Genomic DNA, 19,446 nt, shown 5'->3' with positions numbered 1-19,446 from the left:
CAGGGACCACTTTTTTGCATAAATATGTTAAGGAAGTACTAAAACTTTAAATGAGATCATCTTGTTTTCATTTTTGAAAATACAACCACTTATCTCAGACAATTCCAGGAGTATTTACTTGAAAAACTGCATGTAATCCCCTCAGCCCTAAAGCCAAGGGCTCTTCTGCTTCAAAATGCTTGCTGTGTTTGTTCCTGTTTCAATGACTTTGCCATTCTGCAGGAATTTTCCAAATAGGGGGTTTCCCCTTTTCATAATTCAAGGTGAAATTATGATCTATTTTTTAGCCTGTTTATTCCAATGAATAGTATCTGATCATATCTTCACTCTGCTTTGCCAATCCCTTTAAGTATAGGAATGGTCATGGTGTGTGGCTGTTTACATGTTCTGCACCTCTCTGCAGAGGTGGCTTTGGCATCTGCTGCATGCTCTGAGCTGAGTTTTCCTTTGCAAATGCCACAAAGAGGAAGGGGTTTTCTTGGAGAGTCACACTTGCTCCCTACCTTTATTGGATAGGTTGCAAATCCTTCTCTAATAAAGAGTTCCTTGGCTCCTGGATTTAAATACTGAAACAGGCACATATATTTACTGAATCATTGCCAAATTTAGGGGTTTTATCTGTTTGTTTCCTGTGGCAAGGGAGGATTTCAAATCATTTTGGTGCTCAGGGGAAATTGAAAACAGGATCTATTTTTAGTTCTCATTTGACTCTTCAAGATGGATCAGTGGAAACCTGTTATAACACTAATTTACTTAAAGATGTATTATGTGCACTTTGCTGAAATGCTGAGGGGAAAAAGCTTTGCTTTTGCAGTTGTTTGGCCTGAGGCCAGGATTCTCTATGAAGCTGTATGAAGAAGAACATTATTATCCACATACTTTTATGCATACAGTATAACTCATTGGCTAGACAATCTGTGCCCTTCTTGAAATATATTTAAAAAGACAGGTGGGGGCTACAAATAAGTTGAAGATGCACCCTTTTCTTCAGTGCTGTGCAAATCAAGGACTGATGTGGAGCATTTGTCAAAACAAAATATTGCTTCCTTATAACCAGAGATTCAATATTTCTCATTTCCTGAAATGCAGTGCAACTGCAAAAAGAGGTGCTAAAAGCCTCAGTGGTTGGAGGTTTTTGGGATTTTTTTTGGGGGGGGGGGGGGGTTTGTTTTGTTTTGTTTTTTGCTTTTTTAACAAATCATGAAGATTAGTTGCATATAGCTAGCTATTGGATAATTTTTACTCTATTGACTGTAATTTCCTCTTATACACACCTTCAGCCTGTGGTGCTCTACAGCTGAATGCATGACATTTCTTGGTGTACGGGACACTATTGGTAACAATTTAGATTGTGGCAACCTGTGCTATGCCTGCTCTATGAATAGCAGTGTCATTTGTCATGTGTTTGAACAGACTGCCTGTACAACACAGCCAATGACAAATTTTAGGTTGAGATAGATTTGTCCTCCAGTGCACAGACTGGCTCTTTTTTTTCCCTTGCATTGTTGTTTATCTCAGGCTAAATCCTTCTGTGCCCTTTCCATTCTCTGAGAGGAGAGAGATCTGCACATAACTGGATATTCAACACCTGTGTTTCAATTATCATATCATTTGAAGAATCTGGTGCTTTACTTTATGTTCCTCAAGTAGTTATCTTGATTATTTGCTACTGCAGAGCTGCAGTAAACTTGTTTGTTTCTCCTTTTCTCTCTGCCTGAATTTGATTTCAGAAAGCAATCTCAGATGAAGGAGAGACTTCAGACTCCTAATCACATGCTGCTGTTAACGTTGTTGCTGCAAGTGGCAACAAAAAGTATACTTTACCTTCTACTATATTAAATACTAAGAGCAGAATACATAGTTGTTATTATGCCTGGGGTTTTTTGGTTTGGATTTTTTTGCTGTTGTTGGTTTGGGTTTTTTGGTTTTTTGGTTTGGATTTTTTTGCTGTTGTTGGTTTGGGTTTTGGTTTTGGTTTTGTTTTGTTGTTTTTTGGTGGTTTCTTTGTTTGTTTGTTTGTTTTTTGTTTTTTTTTATTTTGTTTTCTTGTGAGGTCTTCCAGGAGAGATATATCTGAAAGCTATGGTAATCGTATTCAGCAAGAATTTTATATAATATTTAATTACAAGGTATACATGTATTGGAGAGTTTTGTGGTGAGAAAACAGCTCAGGGTACACTCAACAGCATATTGCTTCTTTCTCTCTCTTGTCAATTACCTTTGAGTCTTCCTGCTTGCATAAGTTACAGGTCAATAAACAGATTTCAAAGCAGAATTTGGTATCTACTGAGACACTAACTATATCCTGGACTTATAGAAAGTGCATATTTTAAGGTCATCTTTTTGTCCTAATGTGACTGTTCTCCTAATTTTCTTCTACAGAAGGATCCTAATGGCTCATTCAATGTGGTTTCATTTAAAGAATTTCTACATGTCCTAATTTTTGGTCAGTGTGCACTTTTCTTCTGTGCTGGATAAGAATTGTTTCATTTGCACCATTTGCAAAACTCATCAGGCCCAGAAGGGGCAAATTTTATCACAGAAGTTTGATAAGGTGGGTAAACTCTCATAGAAAATAATAAATTTAATGGACTTTTGTGGTTCATTATGTGTTTCATTGTTTTTCATTTCATTATGTGTTCTGGAGCTTGCAGAGTACTCATTTATTTTATTCAGTTCAATAACATTATGGTGTGCTCTGTGTTCTAGGCAGTGTCAGTCATTATGGAATAGAGAATTTCTGTTATTTAATAGAGAATTTCCATCCTTTTTCATCTTGAGCTTTGATGTAAAATTGGGTAAAATTTTAAAATGCCAGAATTCCATTAAATTGGAACAGGATGGTTGGACATTTTTAACTGAAAGGAAATGGTTTTAAATTCCTCAAACAGAAGATTTTTGCTTTTCAAATTTCTGTAGCCTAAGGAGAGTTCTAGTACTGGCCCTTATTCGATTTCATGGTCCCCAGCTGCTCCTGCAGTTTCAAAACTGAACAGTAAGATTCTCACTCTATTCCAATGGAATATCTGCATCCTGAGAAATACAGAGCATTACAGCTGGAGTCCTTTGAAGATCTGTGCCCTGCAAAGAGTAATGGCAGGAATGGAAAAAAAAAAAAAGAGGAGAATGTGAATAAATAAACAAAGCATTAGGTGTTCTTTATTTTTTCTCTGTTGATATTCCAGATAAAATATGACAAGTCTTGTACACCCAAAACTTTCATCTGACACTTGAAGAAAAAATATTGCTAGGCCTTTTATTGTACTTGATTTTCTTTTTTTCTCTTAAATAACCAGACTACTCTTCAGAAACATGTAAGAGAAGTTATGTAGGCCTCAGTTTCCGTTGGACAAAAATATTTTGAATCCTTCAAAGGAAACAATACATTTGGACACAATAAGCCACAAATGCCTTTTCATTTTCTTCTTCAAACATAAAGGCATGCTGACCTTTTGTGATAGATTGCTTCCTGAGAATACAGTGAATTTATTTCCATTCTTCCTTCTCTCTGGAGATCAGTTTGTCTTCTGTTTATAGAGAGTAAATCATCCGCATCTTATTTCTTTGGATTGAATAGCCCAACTAGCCCCTCATCTCTTTGGCTTTTTCTCTTCCACCATCTGTTCATCATATGCTTTCATGGGCAAATCCACCCATCAAAACCATGGAGTAGACACATTGTATTGTAAATTGATTTATAGATTCATGTAAGATGATGGGAAAATCTGCTGAATTGCTTTATACCAAGAACAATTCATCAGGTAAAACCAAAACATTGTGGGAATTCAGATACATACGAAAAGTTGGAATATAGATTTCACCTTTATTGGTAAACACACAGACCTTTGTATATTTCTTCACAGCATGTGCACAATTTTATTGTAAGCACTGAAAAGTAATGACCTGACCTTTTACTGCCCATACTGCTATTTGTTCCATGTTGATGCCTAAAGAGGCTCCCTGGAACAGAGGCTAGACAGTGTTAAAGGAATAAAGTAGGTGTTTATTGAGAGGCCTTCGGGCAGTACAAGAGCCTGGCTATGGCTGCACCCAAGATGGATGACAGGTCCTGAGTTCTCACACTTTTGTAAGTTTTGGTCCATTCACATGTTGGGGTTAATTGTCCAATTACAGATTCGGGTTATGAAGTCCCATCCTCCCAGACTGCTCTCCTCAGTTCTCTGCTGTTTGTACTTTTTGGGCCTGAAGCTGTGATGGTATCCTTGGTTCTTGGCTGGAAAAGGATTGTTTTGTCGAACTAAACTGTAAAGAGAACTTGCTAACACTTTATATGAAATTCAGAGTTACACACTAAGGCAGTACAAAATCTGAAAAATATGAAAGCTAAAACTTAAGGCATTAATGTCAGCAGCCTCATAAGCTACAACTTGTCACAAGCAAGAGACAAATGCTTAGAAAGCTTTCACTCTGTTTGATCCCTGTAATCAACTTTATTTCCTCTACAGAATTCCAATTATCCCATTAAACAATGAGTCAGGATGCTTATATTGATACAGGTGCCTTAATTGGTTAATCTGTACTCATGTCAGCCCCAGCTAAGAATTCATTTCCCTGAGGTCTCCTTAGACAGCCACAGTTCCTCCTAAGCCATAATGGTAATTCCTGGCAGGTGTAGTGCAGGAGCACAGCATTTGGGTGCACCCACAAGCACCACACAGCACACACTTATCCATGGTTAGCCATACATACTTGCTGCTGAGCTTTTATTTTCTTCTACCTTGTAATTTCTAACCTATTTAGTTTCAATTATAAGCCTGCGATTATACAGCACTGACCATATGCTTGTAAAACCCATTTGCAAGAAAAACATCCTAATAATATTGCTTTTTAGTAGCACTCCAAAGCAATTAAACACCTATTAGATGCCAGTGAATTCTGCTTATTCTGCTTTCAGTCTATCATATGCACATTTATTTGCATATGCTGTCCTCTGAGTGACAAAATTTTCATTATTGACTTATGAGGATAGAAATAATAGACTATTTACTGAACTGTCTTTAACTCTGCATCAACAAAATAGCTAATTAAATGTGTAACAATTTTCACTGACATAAACTCTGAGATTTAAAGTCAAGGTGAAGAGAAGGACAGGCATTCTTCTGTGCTCTCTAAGACTTGTTCTCACCATGGTGAGAAAACAGGTTATCTAGTCTTGTAAATCATCAGAGAAACCAGACAGAACTACAGGTAGATCTTAAAAAGTAATTTCCTAGGAAATCAGTTTTTCAGGACCAAGCAAACCCACTAGTGAACTGCCAGGATTATTATATTCCAAACTTACATCCTGATAAATGTCATGAGCATGAGCTTCTGCTATAGTCCCTGGAAGGCAGTTTCCAAAGGAGCTATAGAGTAATTAGGTGCCCTACTCAAGGGACTGTAATAGTTGTTTCTCAACTCCATTTCTGGTTTAGTTTACTTTACGGATTTAATTTCTTTCTCACTGGTGATGTAAATGAAGAACTCTCCTTTTCCCCTGCTTGCTCTGCTATATTAACTGGAAGTTTGCAGTTAGGAAGAGCTGTAGGAGGCATCAGAGTCATCCCTAGTCCATAGATGTAATCCTGTACCTGCCAAAGGCAGCAGCTCATAGAGAGCAAGAACTCAACCTGTATCTTTTGAGCTGCAGAGTAACATTCAGAATGGGGGATGACTCTGCTTTTCTGTTCATGGGAATGTATCTCTGTTTATCCTTTCTGAAGATACATTCAGCTCAGATAAAGTAAATTAAACAAGCAGTTTCAGCTAATGATCTCGTTCAATATTTGTTTCAAATTCTCTCTGTTGTGGCTTGTGTGGTGGGTTGATGCTGGCTGGACACCAGGGAACCATTGAAGCCACTGTCACTGCTCTCCTCAGCTGGACAGGGGAAACAAAATACAGTGAAAGGCTTTTGGATCGAGATAAGGATTCATCCTAAGAGGAGAGATCACTCACCACTTACTGTCATGGGCAAAACAGAGTCTGCTTGGGGAAGTTAGTTTAATTATTTACCAATTAAATCAGAGTAGGATAATGAGAAACAAATCCATATCTTGGAAACATCTTTCCCTTCTTCTCCCTTCTTTCCAGGCATAATTTCACTCCTGGTTTTCTCTACCTTCCCCTCATCCAGTGGTCCAGGGGATGGGGAATGAAGTCTGTGGTCAGACCTTGTCTCAGCCACTCCTCCCTACTCAGTGGGATGACTCTTCACTGCTGCTCCAGTGGGGAGTCCCTTCTATGGGAGACAGTCCTCCAGAAATGGCTCCAAAGAGAGTCTGCAGAGCTGTTCCTCCCACACAGTCTCTCTCCTGTGGTGGGTCTGTCTTGTAGCCAGCTGGAATTGGCTCTGTTGGACTTGGGGAAAGCTTCTGGAAACTGCCCACAGGAGCCACTCCTGGCCCTGCAAACCCAGTACAGCTCAATTGTATGACCTGATGCCTCTCTGAAATGTGCTAAAAGCTTGATATGCATATAATTTTAAATAATAATTAAAATTATATAGTTTGACTGGAAAACTCCCCACCAGTCCAAAAAGACAGTGGTATCTGCAGATGTATCATTCCAGCAAAGCATCTTTTTATACACACAAGCTGACAGGGGAAATTTGTCAGTGGTTTAGTCACCATTCAGCTGAATCACCACCAATCTCTTTTTAAAAATAGCTTGATTGCAGCAAGGGGATTCATCTCTCCTTTAGTAAATTAGATTAAGTGCAATATAACAGGTACTCTGCAGAGGTATATTTTGGGATAGAATAGAACTCTGTTTCTTCTTGTGGGTGTTGGCTATTTTATATTGTTTGAGTAGTATCTTTTATAGGCTGGGGTGCCAATTGCTGCTCTGCAGCAATATAAAATAATGCCATTTCCAAATCTGCCATCTTCAGGTACACTGCTTCTGAAAATTATCACAAAATGAGTGAGGTTTCTACTTCTGGGCATAAGTGGACTGTATAAAACAAGTTCCTTTTCATATAAAGCATAATTGCCACAAAAGAATTAAAGCCTCAGTTAGGACCCCTGTGTTAGGGAGGGAACCCCTTAAGGTGCTGAGTTAGGCTCAGGATAAAGCATTCCTTTCACCTAGGCTCCACAAAATAGCAGCTGGAACACCAGGCTCTTGAGCACAGAGAGCAATTTCTAGAGGATTCTAATATATTTTGGAATTCTTATCCTAATGAATTCAATCAGTATCCATTCCCTTCTTCCAAAAGATTCACTGAGATACTTGCACACATTTATGCAGTAGTATCTGCTATTTTGATTCCTTACAGTTTCATCTCAAAGTCAAAAGGCAGCAGTTCTGAAAGTCAGAGCTGGGTAAATTCCAGCATGTTCAGCACATTCATCACAAATATCAGAATTTGTGAATTATTGATTCCTCAGTGATTAAATTTGTGAATGTGAACAAAATTGTCAGAAGTTTTTAATATCTCTGATACTTCTGAGTTTCTTCTCTGACTGCTCTGGTATCTAAAAAACTATGAATGCAAATGGAAGGGTTTCCCTCTCAGGTGGGACACTTTTGGATCTGTCTGTTTTCTTGAACCACTGTTTTCATAAGAGATGGAGAAATTTTGTCTCTGCCCAACTCTAAGGATGCCTTTTTTCTTTTACATCTTCATTTTCTACTGTCAGGAGCAGCCCTCAAGGTATCATGAGCTGGCTTTGTGGCATCGCAGGCTTGAATTGCTGACCTTGCAGTGACAGTGCTTGTGAGATTTCCAGATCAGTTTTATGTCATAAGGGAGCTGATATCTCAAAAAAATTTTTCAAACATTTGATTTTCCACTGAAAGCAACTTCAAGCTTTTTTGAAATTTACTCATTAATTGCTAGGATTTGCTTTATAGCATCTACAGTTGGGAAGAAACACACAAGATGTTCTGGCAATTTGAGTTCATTCAGCTTGCAAAAGCCCCTGAAACAAATGTATACTTCTACATAAGTGTTATCAATGCATATGTTCTCTAGGAATTGGAATAAGCCCAATGTGGCCATGCACCTTCCACATAAAAAGGGGATGTCCTTAGAGCAAGGTTACTTACAAGCCACAGAAGATTTTTTCATATTAAAACAAGCTGTTTTCAGACTCTGGGTTTTGTAAGAGTCTATGCTAGAAAATAGTAGAGAGTCTGCAACAAGAAAGGCCAGGGTTGGAGACATAATAGTTAACTGTAAGCTCATCCTATCCTTTCTATTTCTTGGGTTTAGACTAGGTCTATCCCAAGATACCCTTTTTAAATTAATAGGGCAGTGAAAAGTCATGATATTGGGACACCTGCATGGGCAGTGAGAGTGGCTGAGAGAGGCCGGGCTGCAATACAGTGGTGGTAACACTGCTGTGTTTCCTGAACAACACACAGAGCTTCATTTTCTGGCTCTGAATAGTTTTAAACCCTTCCATTGTGGGGAGCAGTAAACATCTTCCTTGTTATTCAGATATTTTAATGGTTCTATTAGCACTTGCCAAATTTTGTCCATTGTTCATTTCAGATATTTGCATCCCACCCTAATGACTCTCTTACAGCCCCTGTAATACATGCTGGGTGTGTATTGCTGCCAGTGTTCCACTGAAATTAAAGGTGATCACATCTGAGACATTACTGTAAATGTGTCATCATCACACGTGCCATAACTTCTGAGCTCTGGATGTGTGCTTTAGCAACAGTGGGATTATTGGCAGAATATGATGTGGAATAACCCAGAATGTTCATGCAGAGGCTGCAAATCCTGTGCTCATTAATTGTTTTCCATCTCAAGGACTCCAGTTAATTCCTCTTGGATTGGAACTACACAGAGAAATCCCATGACAATTAATTATTCATTTGTTTTTCATAGGAAAACAATAATCTTCAGGCTTTGTTTGATTTGGTTTGATGTTTAAAATGGAAAGCTGAGGAAGGCTTTCCTGCTGCTGGAAGTGAATAGCAAATGAAAAGCTATTGGAAAAATAACTCCCAATATTACCAGTTAGATTGTGCCTGGGCCAGTCTGACCCTTGCTGCTGGGCCAAAGGCAGCAACTGCGGTGTATCACCCCAGAGATACCTTGGCTTGCTGGTGGTTGCAGCTGGGCACTGAACAAGTCCAGGCTTGTTAGGACCCCGTTTACCTCAGGAGGAATAGCTTCAGGTGATGGTGAAGAGAAAAAGGAGAGGATTCTGCTGGAGGGTTTAATGTCCAGAGGTTTATTCCATGGTTACAGAGGTCTGAACGTGAGGAACTGCTCCAACAGAACAAAGACAGCATGGTCTGATTCACCTTTTAAGCTCAGGGACAGGGGGAAGGGAGGTACAGGTGAGCCACCAACCAGGTGAGAGGGGCAGGGTCTCAGGGGAAGATGACACCCAGACAGGCCAATGACCCCTGGGCCTGAGTGGCATCCTTTGAACTTGACCAACCAAATGACGCCTTGCTGGAATGTTGAGCCTGATTGACAGGACTCACTCAGCATGGGGGCAAGGGGGAAGGGAGAGAGATATAGGCACACTTGGGGAAAGGACCTGGAAGGCCAAAATGGGACATTACAGCACACCACAACAAAAAGCTTCCTGGAAGACTGCACATAATTTCCACATGTTCTGAGCAGCATGATTTAGGAAGATTTGTAGCAGCACTGAGGGACAGCCACCACAGCAGAATTATCAACTCACTGCTCTTCACAGTTGTTCTCCAAAGGTGGCCTCAGTAGAACTGTCAGAAGTAAAACTGAAATAGGTTTGAGAAGGTCTGAATAGATTAACTTTGACCTTCTGGGAATGTGAAAAGGAATGGGACTGCCGTTGCCGAGCCCATGCAGGAAGGAAGCTCTAGCACTTGTCCTGCCAACCAACGTGAAGCAGGAGTCTCCTCCATTCCCCAGCTTTCCTCCAGGGCAGTCACTGAGTCGGAGGGGACAGACACTGTTACCAGCTCAGTCACCCCTACAGGGCAGCTCACTGGGGTCTGACCACCACATCTTTCAAGGGGGAACACACCTAAGCCAGGAAGTGGTGCCCCACAGGGGTCTGTACTGGGACCAGTGCCATTTAATATCTTCATTAATGACAGAGACAAAGGGATCAGGGCACCCTCAGCAAGTTTGCAGATGACATCAAGCTGAGTGGTGTGGTTGCCACACCTGAGGTACAGGATGCCTTGGGACCTGGACAGTCTCAAGAGCTGGTCCCATGGGAGTCTCATGAGGTTTAATAAGATGAAGTGCAGGGGTCAGGGCACCCTCAGGAACAATCCAGGCTGGGGGATGAACAAATTGAGAGCAGCCCTGCCTGGCAGGACTTGGGGGTGATGGTGGTTGAGAGGTTGGATATGAGCTGTCCATGTGCATTTGAAGCCCAGAAACCAAACTCTGTCCTGGGCTGCACCAAGAGAAGTGTGACCAGCAGGTAGAGGGAGAAGATTCTGTCCCTCTGCTGTGGACACATAAGGCTGTCCAGAATGGGCCTGAATTCCATTATTTCTGAGTCTATCTGAATAGTCATTTCAGAGATTTGTTTGCCAGCTGTCCTGCTATGAAGAAATTTTTGATGGTAGCATAAGGTTTGTAGATATCTGTTCAACACTTTGCGTTGAAATAAAGAGGATCAAGCTCACAATTTCACCTGTCTTCTGCAAATCAGAGCATCAGTATTGGTCAAGCAGAGTGTTCTAGAGGCTCCTTAATTTTAGTGATATTTTAGTCAAGACCAGCTTGTTAAGCAGAACTGGCTTATCTGGTCTATTTACATATGCTAATAGAAAAAAAAAAGATTTAGCAATTTTTCTTCAGAAATGAGGATGCTGAACTCATTTGTACTTTCTGCCCATGGTGAAGCATGTAGTGATTACAGCAGGGCTACCTTCACACTCCTGGATTCAGAAATCAGTGTCCAGAACTGCAAGTGTTTTCCCAGTGGCAAGACAGACAAGAGAAGAGCTCTCAGTCTTCTCAAAAAGAGACTCCTTTTATCTCTCCCTGCAAGGTGATCAGTGTTATCAGCTGGTTTGAGAGCCCATTTCTGCCAGAGCAGTGCAAAAGAAACAAAGCATGACTGAGAGACACATGGAGTACAGTGCTTTCAGAGCTTATTTTTAGACTGGAAATAATGTTGGTTTTAGCCTTCCTTGATGGCTGTCTTCAAAGGCACACAGGATGGACATTGGTATTGCACCTGTCAGTGCAACCTTGTTTATAAAATCAAGGAAACATTTAAATGTACCAAGATTGTAGATAGTAGCTTTCTTTCCAGTTTTTTTTTTGGTTTATTTTTTTGGTTTTTTGTTGTTGTTGTTGTTGTTGTTGTTGCTGTTGCTTGATTTTTTTTTTTTTTTGTCTCAGCTAAAAAAAAAAATTCCAATAACCAACTGATTTTAATAATATATAATATTTTCTTTGCTGTACACAGGGGAACTATTGGTTTGGTTTGTTTGTTTTTTGTTGAGTTGGTTTTGTTTTGTTTTTTTTTTTTTTTAAAGATCAGATTTCCTGTGATTCACTGAATCTGTATAGAAGGTCCCTGCAAAAAACACGGTACCACCTTTTACAATACTTGTATTCTTTATACAATAAGCTAGTTATGTATTTCTTCAGATTCCCAAAGGAACTGGTATCTTCTTGGTCTTAAACAAGCTGTTGGGAAGTCCTTCTGTTTTCAGCATCATCTTGATCTCATGAAAATCCCCTGAAGAGCTATGTGTTTTGGTGGCAGAGCATGCTTTACCATTGATTATCTGAACTTCTAGAGGTCACTAATGAATTGTTTGTCAGCTTCCTTCACTGGCTGGGAATGATTATTCTCATGGTTTCTCTGTTGAGCTGACTTATCTTTGCATGTTTCCCTTCAGTGCATCTGAATCCGTGTTTCTATGCAGAAAAGCCAGACATTTTACAATTCCTTGGGGTAAGTGTGATGTGAAAATCTGACCCTGTCAGCAGTGGCAAAACTCTCAGTTCCTGGGAGGTGAGAAGGAAGAGGAGGGTGTGAAGAGTGAGGTGCCTGCCCTTTCAAACCTGGACTATCTGTTTCTCCTGCTTCTATTTGACTGGTGTGGAGACCACTTTTGGCTGAGGTGCATGACCCTCAGGTCCAAGAGGTGACTTAGAAGCAGTTCTAAATGGCCAGGGCAGGGCATCAGGAGCTGCAGTATCCTCCCTGGCATGGCTGGGGAGGCTCTGTGCCAGGTGAGGCTGTGTTCACCCAGGAGGGATCCCCTCAATCAGGACATACTGTCAGGTCAGGGCTGCTCCTGTTTGTTTGGCCAGGTCAAACCAGCTGGAAAAGGGGCTGGTTTGAATGTACAGCAGCAGCTAAATAAGTGATTGAAGATGGGGACAGTCCCTGGAGAATCAGGGCACGTTTGGTTGTTGTAGTCCCTTGCTAATGAAGCTACCAATGCTGTAAATGGCAAAGGGAAAAAGAGGCACAGGCAGAGCAGCAGGAAACCAGAGGACAAACATGTTTTAAGCCTTTTCTTGCTATCTTGGTAGATGGCTTTGATCATTTCACAGAAATCAACAGGGGAAGGAAATGACACCAGAGAGGCAAAAAAAATCTATTTTATCCTCCTTTCTCCTCTTTTTGTAATGTTTTCTTCAATACAGATATGGCAAAAGTACAGAACAACAGCAGGAAAAAATAAGAGATAGCAATTTTGAGAAAAATGGAATGCACTAAATGCTACCTGCTGTCCACCCCATTTCAGGTAAAAAAGTAGTGAGTCTCACTGCACATGTTTTAATCTAAAGAATTCAAGTTTTAAGTTGAAATTTTTTTTCACTGAAATTTTGGGATAAGTTTAAGGAAAGACAGAGAGAGAGGAGAAAGAGGCAGGGACTAATCAAGGACTAATTTGTTTCAAAGTCTGTTATATCCAAATATCACAGAGAAATGCCTTAACATAGATGTTTTATCAAAGGAAAGCCAATGTGAGATCATAAAACAAAAGATGAAAAATGTCTTAATAGAAGATTAATAGAAACATAAATAGTCTCAAATTTGCTAGAGGAACAAGGAAAAGAGCCTCAGATCAGACACTTAAAGAAAAGAAAACTGAACCTAGTAATCTTGAAAGAAGATAACTGCAGTTATGTCATTCAAGACAACTAACTCAAGTTGAAGCTTTTCTGTCCCTTCCTTCTCCCTCATTGCTCTAGGGTTGGGATCCTACAGTGATCATCTGCCCTTGGTGAAACAGCCCTGCAGAGGCTTTTCCAGGAGCTGTGATGTGTTGGAACTTCACCAGGGGTGAGGGAGGTCCACACCATAGAAGAAACAGCTCCAAAACTGAGTTTAGACATCCCCTAGAGATCACAGGAATTGGAAACAGCAGTGAGGGTGTTAAAGAGGAATTGTCATGGTGGAGGAAACCACATGAGTCACACAGCTCCCAGTGGTGAAAAGTCCAGTCACGGTTTATCAGCACCTTCCTCAAGGAGGCCAGGAGCTCATTGTAAATCAGGAACTTGATTCTCTGAAGGCTCTGAATGAGTTTTTCTTACACAGCAGTTTAATTGCAAAGTCTTTTGCACATCTCTACCTGTCTCCAGCCATTTCTGACTTAAACAGGTAGACCCTTTTATAGGCTCTTCCACCTCACTGTTGTTGAGCACCCAAGACAGTGATGTGCTTCACCATTTAGGGCTTTTCTGTGCTTAAGATACCAATTTTTAGAGGTTTAAGTAGAAGCAGGTGGTAGTTTCCTGTCATATCATACTTAATGGACAATGCTTAATATGCCACAGAGCTTTGATGCCTCCCTCTGAAAAACAAAAAGGAACAGACCTTCTAATCTGTGGAATCAATGCAGTAGCCAGCTCCTAGGATGGCTCACAGTTTTTATATGGCTAGGCTACAATTCCATGAAGCTTTATTTTGCTCAGATAATAGGCACTAGCACCAAGGCCTGCTCCAAAGTCCACCTGGAGCCATTAGAAAGGCACTCTTGATCAATACTGCTTTGGAGAGTTGCCCCATCCATGTGTTTATCTCTCTCAGTCTGAAGGGGTGCATGAGGACTGCAGCCAGAGAAAACACCAAATAGCTCTGACTGAGGCGCTGAAAGCACCAGGAACCCAAGCAGACCTGGAAGCACCTCTGTAATTAGAAGCAGGGTTTGCTATTTCAGACACTGTCACACAGGCAATGGCCTGCTTTTTTTGACCTCAGCAGATGATTTTACATGGACCTGAGCTGCAGTGGTTGGGCTTGAGTCAGAAACTTTGAAGTGTGGGGGCTCTCTGACACCTTTTGCTGTGCTTTGAAACAAGTATCTGAAAATTCTATTGTGTTTCTTTAGGAAGTCAGTATTTCTTTTCTTACTCAGGTAATTATGTGTGATTATAAGCATGCCTCTATAAAATATCACCAAAAAAATGAGTTTAAATACTATAAGGACACAAATATGTAATACAAAAATCACCAGGGTGGATTTTCAACAAGAGTTTTGCTTATTTTTTCCTAGTGAATGCTCTCTATAGTTCCTCTCAATGGTGGTAACTGGTTGCATTCATTTATACATGTCAAAAGCATGGGAAGACCCTTCAATCAGCTGTACAAAAGTACCTACTGCTGGTCTTTATTTGATAATTGAGAAAAAAGAAAAAAAAAAAACCAACCAGATTACTAGATCTCCATAGGAAACCAAAGAAGCTGCAAAGTTCATTGTAATAACATGCCGTGGTTGGAGCAGAAGCTGGACATGATACTAGCAAAACAGTATCATGTTAAGAAGAGAGGTGAGAATCTGTATTAGGTTGTCATGGTCAGCAGCTACATTTATATTTTGATTTATATTGCCTCAAGACCTAGATTCTTGCTGATATTGGAAAAATATCTCTTTCTGTCCCCTCTTTTCTCTAACCAAAGAACACTTTTATCTGACCAAAGTGTGACCACATACCGAACATCTCACCAGCCAAATTCCCACATTCTCCCCTTCTTCTCCTTGCTCCAGACACAGCCTGCCAAGCCTGTCTCATTCCCCTATCCCCAGCTGGTGCAGCCCAGCACCTCCTGGGGCCCTGCAGCCCTGCTCTGTTCCACTGCAATCTCTGCCTTTCCCATCCTTTTGCTCATCCTGGTGGGACTGCAGCAGCATTGCCACTCCTGGGGAAAGGATGTGGCCTCATCGTGCAACACAAAATGTTTTCTGTTCCTCTCTTTACTGTTGCTATTTGGAGGAAACTAATTTAAAAAAAATGTACCCTGCAAAGCCTTCCAGAGCATGGGGCCCCAAAGCAGCACAGGCATTTTTTATGCCAAAACCCCCTGTGAAACTCAATGCCACTTGGATATACAGCTGCTCCTGCCTTAGGAGTCAAGGCAGGACAGCTTTTCTATCAAGGTGCCAGATCCAGAATCACAACTAACATCTTGCACTTCCCATTCCAGTGGTCCCTTGAGGCTTGAGGAGGAAACTGGACTGTGAATAACGAGGTATCTGAACAGTTGGTGACTCACTGGCAGTCCATGGTCTGAGATATTGACAGTCTGTCGTGGTTGTCAGTGAGAGGAAAGATAAGAACGGAACCACAAAGTGGTGTTGATTTTTAAAGGTCAGCATACTTGTGGTTCAAAGTCACCATGGGAGCAATCTTCTGGATTTTCACAGATATTCACTGATAAAAGGAAAACTAAAAAATTGTGGATTATATCCTTTTAATACAAAATACCTATAAATTAGCATTCTGAATACAATGGCCCAAACTTAGCTACATATTCTTCTTTGTGTTTCCAATGTGGAAGTTATCTTGAACTTCTAAACATTTCACATCATAAGAATACCAAGTTTAGAGGAATATTTGCTTGTGTATTTGGTTGTATCTCATCCCAAAGGTGATGTAAAATAAGTTTGTGCAATGGGATTACCAGGAAGAAACCAATGAGCCCCATTTGCTTGTAGTTCATCATCTGTATTGAGGAGGGTGAGAAAGCCCCGAGAGCTAACAGATGTGTCTGAAAATCATGCTTTCTTTTTATTTTAGTCTTACTGATCTTTACCAAGTTGACAAAATGACATTCAACTGGTAAAAAATTGCTAGTAATTGTGTGAATTAATGCAGCTAATATCCCTGGAGTTTTCATTTGACACAAAACAAATTTAACAAAAAACCAAATCAAATTATCCTCAATATAAATGAGTTATAGTATGTTCACAGCGTTGCAACCCCAGAAAAATGGAATATTCTAAACCAGCTAAAAAAAGTCAGAGCCCATGGGAGAGCTGTAGGTCCCTGAACTAGAGATGGTTAGACAGAATAATTTATCCTCCAGGTGAGTCTCCATCTCTGACAGCATCTGTCTCATTTGTTATTTCTCTGCCTCCTACTTTATCTGGCTCACAGATGTTACACTCCCTGCATTTTTGTGAACTTGTTAACACAGTACTAAGATCTTTTCCCTTTTCATGTCTTGTTCTGTTGAATTACTTAGTCAAAAATATATATTAATCAAGCCTAATTTCTTCCTTTTGCTCCACAGATTCAGGCAGTGATTATTGCTTATGACACCATCTCTTTGAAGAGTATATTGTACAGTAATGCAATAGTGCTCCACTTCAGGTAGGTAGTCCAGATAATCTTTTAAATATTCCTATACTGTTTCTAGCTTGATTTTCTTTTCAAACTCAAAGAAATATCATTAAAAATATCTTTCTGAATATGGGCAAAAATAAGAACAGATATCAAATATAAGCTGACATAAGCCTGTTTCATCCATGCTGAGAAATTCCTCACTTTCTGTAGAAAGTTTTTCAGCTTCTTTGTGGCACAGCAGAATTAAACTTAAAACTGAATCCTTCCTTGCTGTCATTGCATGGTGCAGAATATCTGCTCACTGTGGTTGTGGAGCTGACTTCTGTAAAGGTGAAAAGAGCCATTGTTCGTCTTCATACTTCCTTGTATTGAGTGAGTCCCTGGCACTGAGAGTGAAATACAGAGAAGTAAAGTGTGAACTGCAATTGTGCTGGTGAGGGGACCACTCTAATACAGTCACTGGGTTTGTTCTTTATGATTCTTTGAGAGCTTTGTGATTTCCTTAGCTCTTCACTGCCTTACATAGACAATATTTTATCAGTATGATATTGATTGAACTGATGCAGATCCCTTCTAGAGTTATCCTGGCTTAATTTAGAAAAAAAAAAAATTATGGCTGTAACTTTTGTTAAGGAAAAACTCAGCCTGTCCTGAAATGCATTTTTCTATACTCCTCTAAATTATGGCAAACCTAATTCAAAGTTACCAGACTATGGCATTCTTACATATATTGAGTAGACTTTTTCTTTATTTTACGTTAAAAATGTTAGAATTACTTTTTTTTTTCCATGGCAACTCATAATGCTAGTATTTGAAGTGGGGCACCATTTAGCCAGATGGTGACTGCAAGAGTAACATTGTTTATTAGAATAGGCTGGACTGACTTACTGCTTTTACTGCCTTTTTTTATCCTCATGAACTTGTAACACCATGCTGAAGATGAAAAGTGAAACTCTTGGGAAAAGAAAAGTGGTTTTCTGTTTTTTTTTTTTTTGTTTTTTTTTTTTTTTTTTCTTTCTAGGAACACAGGACATTTAAGGAAAATTCACAGGAGTTGAATGTTCTGTAAAATTTCTTAGTAAACTCTATTTATGTGGCTCCAAAATAGGACTCCTTGACCTGCATCACTTCCTCATGACTAAGTGACACTGTGCCACAGAATGCACATATGAAAGGATTTGTTCTTAGCCAGATCCTCCTCTGCTTGTCCACTGCTCCCCTTGTAGATTTTCTTGTCTCTAAAAAGGGGTAGCAAGTCTAATAAGTTCACACTTCAGCCTTGACACAACTCAACAGAAATCTTTGTTCACCACAAGGTGCAGAATAATTGAACTCAGGCTTCCTGGCATCTGACTAGAGTCATGGAGTATTCAGAATGTCTCAGCAAATTTGATGGTTTTGGTTCTTCACTAACTAAACCCTTTACTTTATATGTATTAAGTCAAAATGTAAAAAAATCCCAATCCAATCAACCACCAACAAAAAAAACCCCAAAAAATCCATTAAAAAAAACTCAAGCAAAATCTCCAAATCTTTAATTTGTAGGTGGTAGCATTCATATTGCTTTGAAAAATCTCTTAATAGCATCAGGCAATCCAACTCCTCCAGTTTTTGTGAGAAAAAAGAATAGAATATTTAACATATTTAAATTTAATATAATAGAAAATTTGCCTTGTCTTGCCTCATTGTTTTTTGGTTGGCTGGTTGGTTTTGTCTTGGCCTTTCTGTGTTCATCGTATTTTCCTCCTTAATCCTCCTTAGATTTAGGATTAGAACTCAATCCCCACACTAGGTTCAGAAGTTTGCTGAATTAATCTGTTGTTGCTTGAATCCCTGAAGTGGGTTCTATTTTATTATGGAATGCTTAGGAATTACTGAAACTTCAGTGGAGACTGTTAATGAGAAGCTGGAAGTCCAATGATTAATTAATATATTGTAGTCTCTTTTACTTGGTTTTAATTCTGTACCATTGCCTGGAGGGACATATCTCTTAGGTTGTCTGGCAGCAGCAGCCTCATTATTAACAGCAATGGGCCATAACTTCTTCAAATAAAATATTTTCATTGATCTTAAAAGAGAAATTTTAACTTTGAGCACTTTATTTAGTTTCATAGCTATCTTTTTGTCCTGTTGTTGTAACACTGGGACCCCAAGGTTTACTCTACAAGGTCACACCACTTTGTGCTGTGCATCTTTAGGACTTGCAGGTCAAATGCACGTGGGTCAGGAGCTACACAGCTGTGAAACTCAAAAACAACAGCAAATATTGAAGTTTAAGTGGATGGCACTTGTCCCCAGAAGTCCCTTAGAGTGAAAGTACCCAGTGCAATTTTGATTCTGGAGGGAGCATCTTTCTGACACCTTTCATGAAAAACTCAAACTATTCCAATATTTAACGTACAGTCACTTGAGCTTAGGACCACAGAGAGTTTCAGATATGCAGCTTACACCCAGATCTTCTTGAAATCAAGAAGAAAAAGGACACTCAAATTAGGCCCAGTGGGTAGTTTTCAAAAGGCAATCAAAAGGTTCAAAATTATTTGTTGGTGTCTGATCTACAAAAATCACCAAAAGCCACCAGCTGGCATTTTCTGGCCATGGGAATGGCTGTAGGGATGCTGACTCTACTAGCCCCAGCACCAAGAGCTACCTTCTGTCTAATTAAATCCCATTTTAGTTTTAGGAACAAAAGGATTCACTTTGTATTTTGTGAAACTATCTGGATTTTTAAAATATATAAATTAGTGTAATATGAATATGCATTTTTTTATTTTTAGTAAAAGATTGTCTCGAGAATAAAACAATTACTGAAACATTTGGAATACTGTATGTAACAGTTTTGAGTAATATTATGTAACATTCAGCTGAAAGATTGTGACAAGATGCAATGATAAGTGTGATGTAAGAAGAATAGGAATTGGTAGGATAGG

At 39.6% G+C, this 19,446-nt stretch overlaps 1 long non-coding RNA gene across 1 annotated transcript in view; it reads left to right on the top strand.

Annotated features, from left to right (window-relative positions):
* The window catches only part of LOC131080282 (uncharacterized), a 43,970-nt gene extending 25,434 nt beyond the window's left edge, over window positions 1-18,536 (top strand). Inside the window, exons 6-9 of the long non-coding RNA XR_009114150.1 lie at window positions 2,383-2,554; window positions 11,830-11,885; window positions 16,464-16,543; window positions 17,538-18,536. This is a non-coding gene — a long non-coding RNA (uncharacterized LOC131080282). The remainder of the gene's footprint in view (window positions 1-2,382; window positions 2,555-11,829; window positions 11,886-16,463; window positions 16,544-17,537) is intronic.
* Window positions 18,537-19,446: the final 910 nt, after the last annotated feature.

This window comes from Melospiza georgiana, chromosome 2, assembly GCF_028018845.1.
Source record: "Melospiza georgiana isolate bMelGeo1 chromosome 2, bMelGeo1.pri, whole genome shotgun sequence".
Taxonomy (NCBI): Eukaryota; Metazoa; Chordata; class Aves; order Passeriformes; family Passerellidae; genus Melospiza; species Melospiza georgiana.
Note: the sequence above shows the minus strand (reverse complement) of the source record. Positions and strands in the feature narration are given on the sequence as shown.